A 12,929-nucleotide genomic window follows, 5' to 3' on the forward strand; every position below is an offset into this window, starting at 1 on the left:
AAGGCAAAGTAGTTATTACGAGCAGATGAATCTCTTGGGCAAGGGCTTATTCACTACAGCTTTCCACTCTTCTTAAATCTTTTATAACTGACACTAATTTTCTTGGGCATTCAAAACACTTCCTAAATGATCTCACCTCAGTGCACAGGGGCTACATGAAATAGTTTCAGATCCAGGAACAGTTTTCTCATGATAGGTAAGCCAATGATACTTCAGAGGAAAATATGAATGTCAGGAACCATAGGACAGTTATAAATCTTTGGGGTAAGACAGATGAGATTTGAAATCTGTTGCTTACTTCAATGTACCAGCACTGTGATTTTGGTCAATTTATTAACCCGTCAAAATTTCAAATCCACTGTTGGTGTCCGTGTGTTTCCTAAACAAAGGAATGAACACACAAGACAACACAAGACAAGACAAACATGGCGGCCGCCTCGAATGGCGCTCTCTGCTTTATTTTATACAGTCGTTTGTGGAATGTAGCCAAGTCACAAGACACGTTGTTTTTCTGACCTTTCCCTGACTTTCTGAATTTTCAAGATGTTTACACATAAACAAGCCCCCAACACCCTGCTTCGTTTGCAAGAGCAGGACTTATTGGGAACGCCTCGTTTGCGAGCACGTAGTCCTCTACATCCACATAGGAAAAATGGGAGAAAATATGTATGATAAGAGAGGGTGTGACTATTTAATGGACATTTGGGTTGGTTTCAAGTCTTTGCTATTGTGAATAGTGCCGTAATATTCTAATGATCTTCCTCTGAACGTTTTATCGTCAATCACCCCACCTGTGTCAGTTATAATATTTGTGTTTAGAAATTTTCTATCTCAATCCTTACTATATACTTGTTTTAGTATAGTATAAACAAGTATATTTAGTATATACTTGTTTAGTATAGTATATCTTTAGAAAAAGAATATTCCCTGCCCAAATTTAAACTTTCCTCATCCCAAATGAATTTTAGTCTATTAAGTTAAAATGTTTTGTTTTAAATCTTGGTAATTTTGTCTGTCAAAATGTAAGTGCCACCAATGGATGGATGATTTAAAAACACTGAGTATTTGAAGTGCCTTATGTACATCATATAAACTGAGTACGTCGTGAATATAGCAGCCTCTGGTACCTCTGGTGTATTTAGCATATTATCATCCTAGGGTCTTACGGATTTTTTCATGTCTTCATATCTATGTTCAGAACATATTCATAGTTTACTTCCTTTTTCTAACATGTTAGGTCTCATAAGTTACTACTTTATCATATTTTACTTCCTCTGTAACTTATGCTTGAGTCATAAGCTAACTGCTCAACCTAGTTTTATCTACCATTCTGACTTATTTTCTTATATTTGAAAATTGACTTTCATGGATATTCTCATGAAACATAGATTCCATAATTTCTCAGAAAATAAAAAAGATAATTCCAATATTGTGTCTCCTCTGTTTTCTTTCAATAGTTTTTTTTTTTTTTTTCTATTTCTTTCATAAAACTTTTTAAGGTGGAAGTAATAAAAACGATTGTTTTGAAGCCCTATTGCTATATTGGAGACTATGATTTTGGCTAAGTAAACAGAAATAATGAAATTTTCAAGAACCTTCAGGGAAATTAGCATGCTAGGTACACTGAATCACACATTCAACAAATATTGGCTTAAGTCCTACAATCCAAAGATATGGCCAAGGTACTGCAGAAGAGAAAAAATGAATTAGATTCTCTCTCCAAGTTCTCTGCTCCAAGTGGCAGCGGCATTGCTATGAATTAACTACATGATTTCCACTTCCTAGGCATACAGGGAGACTACATTTTTCAGCCTCTACCTCAATTATTTTGGGGTCAAATGACCAAACATAGACTAATACATTGTAAGTGAAATGATACGAGCCACTTCCAGGGCTGGATGATAAAAAATACTCTGCATTGCTATCTACTTTCTCCTTCTCTTATGTCAAAAACAAGTCCCTTAAGTTTTACAGAAGGTGAAGATGCAAAAGGGAAGCATCCTGGATTTTCAAGACAAAGCTTGGAGGAGAGCTGCTTAGGGGAGCTGTGGGATGAGCAAGAAATAAAACCTCTTTCATTTAGCATAGCCTCATGTTGTGTACAATTACTGATAGACATTCCAATGCCACATAGAAATTTATGTGCAAAAATCCAATGCAGAGTCAGTGCCGGGAAACTGGGATAGGGAAATTGCTCTTCAAGATGAGAATCAGATAAGGAAACACAGAAAAGATGTCATTTAGCAGTTTATTTGACAGATTTGGACACATAGTGAAAGTATCAGAATTGTGGTTTGTAAAAATAATCTTATACCCTGAGGATGAGCTACATAATTTGTGCAACCCAGTGGAAAATGAAAATTCAAAGATTATTAAAAATTTAAGGATGCCTACAGCAAAGTATTATATTAAGTGTGGGGTCCTTCTAAGAACAGGCCCCTTTGGGACTGCATAGGGAACATGCTCATGGAGAAGCAAGAGGAAATGGAAATATAATGTGTTTACGTGGAGTTGCAGCTAAGGGTAATGCGTGTAGTTAGAAACTGCTTACAATTTTCAGAAAACAAACAGTATTTATTAATAAGAAATTCATTGATAAGCCAGTCAGGATGGAGGCTATGGCTACCAATATGGAAACCAGTATCTATACATAAATGTTTACTTAATACGGGTGCAAAACATGTGGTTTTGACCCATACATATACTTTCTCCCTACAGTGGGAATAAAATCCATGGGTTTATTACAATGAAAATAAGAAAAACCACATGCTGCCTATACAAAATAGAACCTACAATTTCTGTTTATTTTATTTTTGGCATTAAATTATTTAGTTAACCAACTGGCTGCTGAAATTCATTTTCATTATTGTTTCCCCGAGTGTCTCAAATACAGTACTGAAAATGAAATTTACTCCTGTTCCTGAGTATCCCAGCCATATTCTAGTAAACTGTAAATTTTGTAAAACCTATAAGCAGGTGAGAGTTAATCAGAGGAATTAGATCGATTCTTTGCAACGTCCTAAAGATAGCCTGGTGCCTTAGATCAAAGTGTTCTTAGTACTGCAGTGGGTGGGAATCAGTGTGGCTAGTAATTTGAACAGACAGAATCCACTTCCACTAACAAAGCAAAATATTGAAGTGTTTTCATATCTGCAACAGTTTCCTTTGTGTTTTACAAAAGAACATTTAATTTTTTGTCTTCTTTTTTTCCTAAGTTAGTATTGCCAAATTGTGTTAATCCTGAATAATGCAAGAAGTTAAAGATATAACTTGAGGTAAAATAAACATCTAGTTCTTCCATATATCCTCAATTGATCACAAAAATAAATATAAGGTTAAACATAGAAATTGATAAATGAACAATTCAGTATAGAGGAAGCATGCTTTGGGCAGAGAAAAACATTATAAATATTAATATTTGCTAGTGCCACTCTGAAAAGTCTTACATTAGCATGCGATCCCTTCTTGCTACATTTCAATTCAAAATGTACTTAGAATATATTTTTTGTGTGTGTACTTGTCATGATGTTATTTCCTTCTCAATCATGAAAGCACTCTCATTCTTTGATAGTACTGTGGTAGAATGTTCATAAAATATACAGAAGCAGAAGGGCAGAATTATTTCCTTGATTTTCCCCCAAAGCTTTGTGACATGTAAAACTAAAAGTCCCAGAAGTCTTGCACTTTAGTAAGAATACATTCCAAGAAACAGTAACAGTGATGCTTTTTTCCAGCATTTTGCAATATTCTTGAAAATAAATTGATAGAATAGTCATAATAGGTGAAATGGTAGTTCTTTTTAGTCTCTTTATTACTAAATTTGGAAAGTCAACTTGCATACAAAAGCCCTTATAGTGATACAGGTTTTTCTACTCTCCAATAGCCTCCAATACAGAATATATATTCACCAAAATTGACAACACAGTATTATGTTTTGGTAAGTGATACTGAGGTGTATGATTTGCTTTCTTAATGTCGATTACAAGAAATTGTGAAACTGAAGGCTATATCTTTCTTTAATCAGGATTTTGAATTTACCAGGACATTAGCTATATTCCTTTTGTGGTTAATTAGGAAAAATCAGCATTTTCTGTCCCTCTTCCACTCAGTTTTATTCTTCAAGATTTTTGGACATTGCTTTTGATATAATTTGACTGTGTCCCCACCCAAATCTCATCTTGAATTGTAGCTCCCATAATTCCCACATGTTGAGGGAGGGACAGAGTGGGAGATAATTGAATCAAGGTGGCTGTTTCTTCCATACTGTTCTCATAGTAGTGAATGAGTTTCATGAGATCTGACGACTTTATAAAGGGGTTTCCCCTTTCAGTTGGTTCTCACTTTCTCTTGTCTGCCACCATGTAATATATACCTGCCACCCTGTAATATATACCTTCCACCATGATTGTGAGGCCTCCTCAGTCACGTGGAACTGTGAGTCCACTAAACCTCTTTTTCTTTATAAATTGCCCAGTCTCTGGTATGTCTTTATCAGCAGTGTGAGAACAGACTAATACAGATTTTTCACTATTTTTTTTTTTTTAATTACAGCAGCATGTTATCCTTTGCTATATTTGAAAAAACAAGGGATGCTTTCTTATCTCAATGTATCCTCCTCTCTACTTCCAGTGGCTTATACTTGTAATCCATTGTAAAAATGCAAGTACTCCAGGGATAATTACTACAAAAGTGAAATAATTTATGTAATTATTTTCTTTGAAAGGAGAGGATATGTAAAGCATTAAAAAGCTGGGTGAGAGCAGTTATATTAAAAACCTAAGGAAATGCTCAGAAAGTATTAGAAAAAGAGCCACTGCCATCAACTGACTGAACAAGACCAGGGCCAGATGGTATGCTCATATTCTTATTTCAGGTAGGATAGAGCTAGAATTTGCATTATTAAATAAAAGCAAGTCTGGACTTAGATAAGAAATGATTGTTTAGAAGTCTATCACAATAGGAAGAATGCTCTGAGCTCGGATATCTTCTGTTGTCTCCAAATTAAACAGAAAATAGCCTTTTTAAAAAGTGGGGGAAGGAGGGGATAAGTGAAGATCAACAGAAATGGTTAAGGGAAAGTTGGACAACCAAGAGGAAATGATCAGTGGGAACTGGCAGGAAAAGCATCACTCTGTGGGAAGCTGAGTCCCAGGAGAAGCTGACCAAGAGGGTACGTTCCACTTTGCAGCGCTTGTTCATGCTTGGGGGCAGGCAGAAATCAGCCACCTGTGGGGAGGAGAGAAGCCTTCTGAAGCATGCTCAAGGCATGAGCAGTGGTGAATCCTTAGTCAATGCTATCGCATTATTTTAACAAATGATTGTTTTTGATTGAAGAAAATGAAAATGTTATGAATTATGAACACAGACACACTACCCACGCTTAGCCGCTGTTTAAAAATGGAGACTTTGGCTCCTTTCAGATCTCCAGTCCTAATAAGGAGAGTTTGGCTTTCAGCTAATTTGGAAATATTTTACATGCTACTATTGTATCAGCTGTAGTGTCTTCATCTATTCTTTTCTTCTTTTCTGATTTTGGTTTGCTACATTATTGCGGGAAGTCAGGGACCCCGAAACAGAGGGACCCACTAAAGCCGCGGCAGAAGAACATAAATTGTGAAGATTTCATGGACATTTATTAGTTCTCCAAAGTAATACTTTTATAATTTCTTACACCTGTCTTTACTGTAATCTCTGAACATGAATTGTGAAGATTTCATGGACACTTATCACTTCCCCAATCAATACCCTTGTGTTTTCCTATGCCTGTCTTTACTTTAATCTCTTAATCCCATCATCTTCTTCGTAAACTGAGGAGGATGTATGTCGCCTCAGGACCCTGTGATTGTATCAACTGCACAAGTTGTTTGTAGAGCTTGTGTGTTTGAACAATATGAAACCTGGGCATCTTTAAAAAAGAACAGGATAACAGCGATGTTCAGGGAACAAGAGAGTTAACTTTGAACTGGCCACCGGTGAGCCAGATGGAACAGAGCTATATTCCTCCTCTTTCATAAGCAAATAGGAGAAATATCGCTGAATTCTTTTTCTCAGCAAGGAACATCTCTGAGAAAGAGAATGTGCCCTGAGGGTAGGCCTATAGACAGGCCCTTTTAAGGCGTCCTGTCTTTTATGGTCCAAGCCCAAGGCATGAAATAAGCCCCGGCCTCCAATAGTGCTCCCAGGCTTTTTGGGACGAGGAAAATTGCCACCTAATCAATTGTGGTCAGACAGGTTACCTTCTCTCAAACCCTGTTTCCTGATAAGATGTTATCAATGACAATGCGTGCCCGAAACTTCATTAGCAATTTTAATTTCGCCTCATCCTGTGGTCCTGTGATCTCACCCTGCCTCTATTTGCTTTGTGATATTTTATTACCTTGTGAAGTACGTGATCTCTGTGACCCACACCCTATTCGTGCACTCCCTCCCCTTTTAAAATCGCTAATAAAAACTTGCTGGTTTTAAGGCTCGGGGAACATCACGGATCCTGCCGACATGTGATGTCTCCCTCGAACACCCAGCTTTAAATTTCTCTCTCTTGTGCTCTTTCCCTTTATTTCTCAACCCAGTCTAGACACTTAGGAAATAGAAAAGAACCCACGTTAAACACCAGGAGCGGGTTCTCCCGATACTACATAACCTAATCTTCAGCCGCACATGGTGTGTTTTGTGGAGGAAAGTGTTAAAACAACAAAAAGCACCAAAAAACTTAACTTACTTTTTTGATGCTTATGATAAGGACTGGAATTGGAATTTGACAGCACAGTACTGTACACAAGTGTCATACGCTCCCAAGGGGGCTGCATTCAGAGAATTTTATTAACGACCGTGCCTCCAGGGTACTCAGTGCACAACCTGAGAAATTGTATAGAGCATTTTGGCTCTATCTATAGCTACCTTAAGGGATATTGTGTTTAAAGCAACAAATTAGTTTCAGATTTGACTATAGGATTAAATCATTGTTATTATTATTCCACAGCCTACATATGTTTTTAAGATCTGTATCCAGATTTTTCTTCTATCTGATCATTCGTAAAGACAGTTATTTGTAGGGAAACCTATAACTGTTCTATTCACTCTTACTTCCTCCTGCGCATAACTCCTTAATCACCCCCTGTAAAACCTCCAAAGGTAGTAGATTAAGATTGTAGATACAGTGATCAAACTTGAATTCTGAGTCTATCATCTGTGTACGCAACGAACCTTGAGGAAGTTACTTAACTTCTCTAACCTATAACTTCTCAATTTTAACATGGAAAAAATGTATCTACCTAATGGAGCTGTTATTAGAATTAGTTCAAATATATCATGAAAGGAACTAACAAGAGTATCTGAAGTAGATAAATATTAGGTTATATATGTCAGCTTATATCGTTTAGTACTTATACAAATATAAGCAAATTTTAAGTGCCAGACTCACAGTACTGTCAAGATTAAACAATAAGGCAAATATCCTGCAGGTAACAATTCTAAATTATAGTATAAAGAGAAAGTACAAGACTATGATATGTGTATATGTGTGAGTCCAGTTTTTTTATTATTTATATGTAAACCATGTAAAGTATGTATATAATATATGTGTAGATGGTGCAATTATTTCAAGTTATTAATGTGCAACATATTAGAAAGTATTTTTAAATGAACAATAATCAACAACATATCCATATTTATTGGCTGCCACTAAAGCTGTATTTAGAGGAAAAATTATATACCTTTAAGAAGCTTTATCCCCAAAAATGGGAATCCAAGCCCAAAGTAATTTGAGAACAGTAAATAATAATAACAATGAAAGTTAATGAAATCTTAATACAAACAACAGGGCAAACAAATGTGTTTTTCTTAAGATTTTTAAGATAAATGAACCTCTATTATGAAAGACAGAGTGGTATCAAAGCAAATAATAAATAAGTCGTATTAATATCAAAGAAGAAAAGGAAATGCCATTATCAATTCTGGAGACAGTAAATGGATAATAACCAAGTCTTATGAAAAATCGTGTGCCTATAAATTCAACAAATGAACCAGATTCCTCAAAATACATAAATTATTCAGTCTAATGCCAATAGTAACAACAAATATGAATTGCCTAATCTCTAATAACATTTTTCTTAATTCAAAATCTGCTCCCCTCAAAAAAATTCAGAGCAATCCTGTCACATCAGTGATGTTTAGCAAACATTCGGGGTTGAATTGCATCAAGCATAGACAAAGTTTTCACGAAAATAGAGAATATATAATCAGTTGTCAACCCGTGTTATGAGGTCAGTATTACTCTGACATCCATGCATGAAAAAATAGTACCAGAAAACTATATGGCATTAACAGACAAAAGTACTTAACAAAATATTACCAAATTAAATCTTCCAATATATAGTCTTAGCCCATAATCAATAAATGAGACTTGTCCTAGGTCTGCACAGTTAGTATTACATTGGAAAAAAATCAAAGTAGCTCATCAGATTAATAGAATAAAGGAGAATAAACATTTGATAATTTCAGTAGATACAGGAAAAGTATCTGACAAATTCCAATATCCATTCATGGTAAAAACTCTTAACACACTCGCAATTATAGGGAACATTTTCAACTAATTATGAAAAGCTGAATGCTTTCCCCTTAGTGACACAGCAAGAATGTTCACTCTTACCCTCATTTTCCACATGGTACTGAAGATTCTATACAATACAGTAGTCTCAGAAAAGAAGTATTCAATGATTTGAAAGGAAAAAGCAAAATTCTGTACTCACAGACATCACTTGCATAGGAAATCCTAAGACATTGCTTAGTGAATCATCTTCACTATGATTAAAAAGTGAATTCAGCAACATTCCAAAATGCAATGTTAGAGCAATATAGAAATTATAGAAGAAGTTAGCAAAATATATTCATGACCAAACCACAAAACATTGCTGAGAGAAATTGAAGAAGTTCAAATACATGGAAGTTTATACCATTTTTCCAGGTTGGAAGATTCAATGTTGCTATGCTGTCAATTACTCCCATATCGGTTATATATTTAATGATATTTCTTCCTTAAATACTATCCCTTTTTCTTCCCATATCTTCTATTGTATTCTCTTCTCTCTTCACATCCAAAATCTACTACCCTCAACTGTCCTATTTTATTCCATTTCTTGTTGAATGGTGTAACTCTTCTCAAAATTGGCCAACCCAGAAGCCCGTGGGGGAAAAAAAAATCTCGTTCTCCTTCTAATTACCTGCAGTTAGTCAGTAAATCTTGGATAATAATAAATTATCCAATTAAATAATAAATATGTTGATAATTTTCCAAATTAAATAATAAATATGTTGATAAGCTACTTTAAACTCCTTTGCCAATATCTTTGCTTATGCCTTTTTATCCCTTTGGCTTGAGTATTAGTATACTAGACTCATATTTGAATAACTTGCCTTTGTTCTTGAACCTCAATCCTTTTCAATATTTCCAAAATGATTTTCCTGAAATTTGAATCTAGTAAAATTATATCCTCCCTAAAAACTCTGATGGATTCGAACCATCCTGTTCTTGTTTTGTTTATGTTTTCGTGATTAACTCCAGATACTTCTCAACATCTGCTGTAAAATGCAAATGTGCCAGTTTATTGGGCATTCTATTAAGATGTCTTTATACATCATGATATTGCACACATAGCTCCTTTTCTTGATGCAAGTAGGCCTGCTTCATCATCAAGCACAATATAACCACCAACCTTTTATGGAATGCTTTCCTGACTACTTTATACCTCCACCTGCAAAATATTAGTAGCTTAAGTCACACTCTCCTGTGCTCTTTTATATCATAGCACTTATCAGAGTAGTGAATATGCAGGGTCTATTAGCTAAAAGCTGCTGTGATTGCTGTAGGTAGGGATTTTGTTTGTTTGTTTGTTTTACATACTCTCTAGTGTGCTGCAACCCATGAACTTGGTACCTTTTTTTTGAGACGGAGTCTCGCTCTGTTGCCAGTACATAGTGTTATGCCCAGACCGTTTATTCCCCGAAGAAGACCACCAGAGTCCAGAGTCAAAGCTAAGCAGCAAGGATCTTTATTACAGGTTCGAACCTGGAACTCTCCCTCGCTCGTGAAACGAGACGGGCAGGAGAGCTCCCCCACTCAGCTCCGAACAATGTTATATAGTCTAAGAAAAGTGGGCATAGAGTTATTATACAAATCAGATATATGATTGGCTAGTGTTTGAACAAGGCGATTTGGCTAACTATGATTGGTTCCTGCCATTTCTGATATTTTGGTTCAAACTTTGAGGCGGGAGAGCAGGTTTATGGCAGCAAGAGTTTATCTTACTTAAACACGTCTTGTGACCTTGCCTCAGAACTTACAAAATCTCTGGTATGTGCAAAACAAAATCTCTAGTACGTGCAGAAAACCAGGTACTCACAGAACTTACGAAATCTCTGGTATGTGCAAAGATTAGAGAGCAGAACAAGGGTGTAGCGGGTGGGGGGCGGGTACACATCTATCTTTGTGTCCTTTCATTAGCAGAGCTCAATAAACATTCTGTGAATAAATAAATGTAGAGGGTAGTTGTAAGTTTCTCTTGAATTCCTGAATATAAGATAGGGTGATAGAATGTAAATTATGGAAGCTTGAAATCTGGCTGCAAAATGTACTAACTGCATGACAGTATCTGCATTTTTTTCCTTATGACTTATTTGAGGAGGAAAAAAAAAGACAACCAGCAAATATCATGATGCCGGGCAATTCTATATTCCCTAAAAGGGTCACAACATTCTCTGTCTTACTGCTTCTGAAGAGAATGCCCTAGAGAATTACAATTTCTTGCACGCAACACTGTCTACTCCATTTGCCACAGAAAAATTGGACAAGAGGTGTGAATCCAAAATATAAGTGACTATAAGATTATTACTTAGGTTGAATATTATACATAAGTGACCATAAGATTATTAATTAAGAGTAATCAATTACTATTATTACTGATGATAAACATCATATTACTACTGATGTTCATAGAACACTTTGTGTTCTTAAAAGTTTTAAGAGTAAAATAGCAAGAAAATAAGGCAGTTTGTAGTAGAAGTTAAATCTGTGACAAAGAATGTATAGGTATAGCAATCCGCCTTAAGTAAGACAAATTATAATTAAGTAGCAACTCTGAGGGAAAGAAAACCATACCCAAAACAATGTGATCATAAAGCCTTGTATTAAGTAGAAATAGAGAAGGTACAGAGAGAGTAGTGAAGCTACTATTGTAGTCCTAGAGTCAAAACTCTGAACTCCTACACTGACATCTCTAAATCTGCTATAACCATGCAATGATTCTTCTTCCTTATTTCCACGAAACCATGCTTGAGCATAACCACAATGAATCAGTTTTACTTGCACTTAGACTAGCCTAACCAATTAATACCTGCTTTATAAGTTTGAGATAATCAAGAAGATGAATGCTGATTGCTAATTTTTTTCAACAGCTCTTATAATGTCTACCCTTTCCTCCATCATGGCCCCTGACATTCTATTCTCTACCCATGAACTAGATTGGTACCTTTTTTGTTTTTTGTTTTTTTTCTCTTTTTTTTTGAGACGGAGTCTCACTCTGTCACCAGGCTGGAGTGCAGTGGCACGATCTCGGCTCACTGCAACCTCTGCCTCCCGGGTTCAAGTGATTCTCCTGCCTTAGCCTCCAGAGTAGTTGGGACTACAGGCGCGTGCTACCACTCCCGGCTAATTTTTTGTATTCACCATGTTGGCCATGATGGTCTCGATCTCTTGACCGCATGATCCGCCTGCCTCAGCCCAACCGGTTTGTACCTTTAAATCTAAGTTAAATCACAACTTCATCTGCCTCAAACTCTTCAGTTGCTTTACATCTGACTATTTATTAAAGGCAAATAACCAAAAATTACCAGCAAGGCCTTAAACAATCTGCTTGTGTGTACACACATACTCTCCACACTTACACATACACACTCACACACACATACCTCATCTTCTATTCTCCACCTGTCCACACTCCAGCCATAATGGACTCTGATGTTCTATCATCAAATGGTAGCTACTTAATACCAGAATTATGAAATTGTTGATGAAATTTTTAAAAGAAGTATTTTTTTAATGTAAATTTTCTTCAGTAAAGAGGAAGTGTGTTTTGTGAGAAAAATATTGGATTTGGTATCAAAAATCTTCTGTGGCTTCAAGAGCTTGCTTTACAATTTGTCTCTGATGTTTACTGAAATATAAAAGGGGACCAACAACAACGGGGCAGAAATTTTCAAGGATTAAGTGAGAAAATGCATGTACAACTTCTACCATAGCACAGGCGTTTCATATGTGCTACAAAATGGAGTAACAAAAAGCTACGAAAAGCTTTCCATTTCATCTGCAAAACATGCTTCCTGATATTCAGACCAGTCTGAACTTGCACACTTTTGCTCTCAACCATACAAGTACGTGTCACCAAGGGGTCAGTTATGTTTGTTTGCAAAACTAACCATGTCACTGTTTGTTATAGAAAATGTTGACTTTATAAAATATAACAAATAAAATATTTTGTTACAAAATATAACTAAAAGGTACAAAGCATTATTTTTCTATATACGCTAAGATGAACTTTATAGAAATGCATGTTAAAAACAAGCTGCCAAAAGTGCTGTTAAAGGGCATGGATGAAAATTTTTTTAATTATATCCTAAGAAAATGAACAACCGGCCAGGCGCGGTGGCTCAAGCCTGTAATCCCAGCACTTTGGGAGGCTGAGATGGGCGGATCACGAGGTCAGGAGATCGAGACCATCCTGGCTAACACGGTGAAACCCCGTCTCTACTAAAAAATACAAAAAACTAGCTGGGCGCGGTGGCGGGTGCCTGTAGTCCCAATTACTCAGGAGGCTGAGGCGGGAGAATGGCATGAACCCGGGAGGCAGAGCTTGCAGTGAGCTGAGATCCGGCCACTG

The sequence above is a fragment of the Macaca nemestrina genome, chromosome 19, assembly GCF_043159975.1.
Source record: "Macaca nemestrina isolate mMacNem1 chromosome 19, mMacNem.hap1, whole genome shotgun sequence".
NCBI classification, from domain to species: domain Eukaryota; kingdom Metazoa; phylum Chordata; class Mammalia; order Primates; family Cercopithecidae; genus Macaca; species Macaca nemestrina.